Here is a 3230-nt window from a genome sequence, read left to right on the forward strand (position 1 = left end):
CACTTTGTAGACTAGGCTGGCCTCGAACTCAGAAATCCGCCTGCCTCTGCCTCCCGAGTGCTGGGATTAAAGGCGTGCGCCACCACGCCCGGCTGTTTTAATTTTTTAACTTTAGTTAGTTAGTTAGTTTTTTTGAGACAGGTTTCTCTGTGTAACTCTAGCTGTCCTGGAACTAGTCAGGGAGATCAGGATGGTGTGGAACTCAGATCTGCGGTCTCTGCCTCCCAAGTGCTGCCATAGATTGTTAACTGTCGTCCTTGAGTTCTCCTGTGCCTGCTGGACGACTTGGATGCAGCCTGTTGTTCTGTGTGAAACTAGTTTACTTCCGTGTGCCTTATACCACTCTGTGCAGCATTTTAATCTTGGACCCAAACAGTATGATTTGTCAGGGTAATTACCCTTTATGGGCTCTGAACTCCCTTTATGGGTCCTGGATTCCAATTTTTGTCCCTTCGGGCTCTTGTGACTGCCAAAATTACATTGTACATTCCTCCTTATCACTCCAGAATCAGAATTGCCTCAGACAAAACTGTCAGGAGTCCTGGGCTCCTCACTCCAATGTCCTTCAAATAGAAGCCCAGTTCATTTGTTCTTCAGTGTCTTTAGAGGGTGGCTTTTAAAGCATCCCATCCAGCAGGCCCTGCCCTGCTCAGTTGAGGAGTGGCTGAAATCACACAGCCGCCAGCCCCACCCTGAGAGCCCATTCCACTATATTTCTGCAAGGGAAGTCATTAGATCCATGGAGGACTCTTTCCTCCTGTCCCACAGGCAGGGGCACAGGGTCATTCACCATGATTGGCTGTGGGAAGGGTTTCTAAAATGAGGACATTTGGGCCAGCAGGATGGCTCAGCAGGTAGAGGTGCCCCCTGAGCAGGCCAGTGACCTGCGTTGAGGCCCTGGAACCGCCATGGAAGAGAAGAACTGACTTTCTATGTTGTTCTCGGACCTCCGCCTGCACACCATAACCTGGTGTGTGCTAAATATGCTAAATAGGGGACATTAATATGGGAAAATGGCTGATATCCTGAATATACCAAACTACCATCTGCTCTCTCTTTTTTTTTTAAAGATTTATTTATTTATTATANATAAGCACACTGTAGCTGTCTTCAGACACTCCAGAAGAGGGCGCCAGATCTCGTTACGGATGGTTGTGAGCCACCATGTGGTTGCTGGGATTTGAACTCTGGACCTTCGGAAGAGCAGTCGGGTGCTCTTACCCACTGAGCCATCTCACCAGCCCCCCATCTGCTCTCTTAAAGCATACATATATAGCCATATTTGGTGGTAGAAACCTTCAATTCCAGCATTCCAGAGGCTGAGGTAGAATTCCTATGAGTTTCAAGGTCTGCCTAAATTATATAATAAGGGGCTGGAGAGGTGGTTCGGTGGATAAGAACATTGGCTGCTCTTCTAGAGAACCTGGGTTCAAGTCCCATTACCCATATGGCAGCTCACATTTTTCACAATCATACATGCAGGCAAAACACCAATGTACAGGGCTGAAGAGATGGCTCAGTGGTTAAGAGCACTGACTGCTCTTCTGAAGGTCCTGAGTTCAAATCCCAGCAACCACATGGAGGCTCACTGGGATTCCATATCCCAGTGTGGTAGCCAGCCAGCTAATAAAGACTTTCTAAAAAAAAAAAAAAACAAAACAAAAACAAAAAAACACCAATGCACATTTTTTAAAATTTTAATTTTTTATGACCCCTCAAAGTCTATTCTAGTCACCAGGAAAGTGACTTTTCTTTTCTCTTCTTTTCCTTTCCTTTCTTTTCTTTCTTTCTTTCTTTCTTTCTTTCTTTCTTTTTTTTATCTCAGTTCAAGTACTCCTACCTCATCTCAAACACAAGACGGCCTGTCATGGTGGTGCACACCTTAAATCCCAGTACTGGGAAGACAGAGGCAGGAGAGTCTCACAGCTACACAGTGACACCTGACTGGAAACAAACAAACAGATTCGAATTCCTTTATTTATTTAAGACAGAGATGTTTTCTGTCTCCTGCAATCAAAGAATTATATCAAAACAGGATCAGAGAGTAACATTTTATGGCATTAACAATGTAGCTCTGAGCTACTTGAGTTCAGCAGCAGGGACACTGGATTCTGCCTGAGCCAGTTATAGAAGGATTCATGTGGAAAGGACCCTTGAATTACAACCTTCCATTTACAAAGGATTGATGAAGTACAAGGACCAAACAAAAGTCAGCGGATTTCTCTACTGCAAGTCCTCTGATAGCCATTACAATTGCAAGTTATGAGAAAAATTTACAATCACTAAGCAGTGTTTAGTAAATTTAACGTGTACTAATATCTCCGGGACTCTAGTTGGTACAGGAGACAGGATATGATGCTAATGGATGCTGAAAAAGAAGAACAAAACTTGTGGCTAATTTACCAGTCAGTCTTATGAAAACCAAGAGGGGCACGTGACACATTACTATGAACTGTTTAAGAGAGGAGAGCTTCTTTGTTACCAGGGACAGGACTTGAATTATGATCAAGTGATTCTCCTGCCTCAGCCTCCTAGGTAGTTTGGACCATTGGTATATGCCACTATGCCCAGTCAATGATTTTTTAAAAAATATTTATGCATTTATATGTATGGGTATTTTTTCAATGTGTCTGTGTATCATGTGTATGTCTGGTGCCCTTGGAGGCCCAGGAGCTGGAGTTATAGATGGTTGTGAGTTAACACGTGGGTGCTAGGAATTGAACCTGGGTCCTCTGGAAGAATAGCCAGTGCTCTTAACTGCTGAGCCACCTCTCCAGCCCCAAGTCAATGAGTTTTAACAGAAGAGAAAAGCCTGTACAAAGTACGTAGTTCTTTTGTTAAATAGTTTTTCTTATTCAAGTATTTATTGTATTAAATGTATTTTGTGTGTGCTCAAGCCATTGTGTGGCAGTAGTTTCTCTCTTTCTAGGTTTGGCAGCAAGCACCTTTCCCCACTGAGCCATCTCTAACCCTGAACATATTATTTACAACTACCAGGGCTCAGGGGAAACACCCGCTGTGCAAGCCTGGGGGCCTGAGTTCAGATCCACTGGGCCCACTGGTGGAGGTCGGGGAGGCTGGGCCAGTTTAGGCTGCAGGTGAGTGCTGGGTTCAGTGAGGGACACTGCTTCAAGCAAAGCAAAGCAAAGCAAAGCAAAGCAAAGCAAAGCAAAGCAAAGCAAAGCAAAGCAAAGCAAAGCAAAGCAAAGCAAAGCAAAGCAAAGCAAAGC

Source organism: Mus caroli, chromosome 4 (assembly GCF_900094665.2).
Source record: "Mus caroli chromosome 4, CAROLI_EIJ_v1.1, whole genome shotgun sequence".
In the NCBI taxonomy this organism is placed as follows: Eukaryota; Metazoa; Chordata; class Mammalia; order Rodentia; family Muridae; genus Mus; species Mus caroli.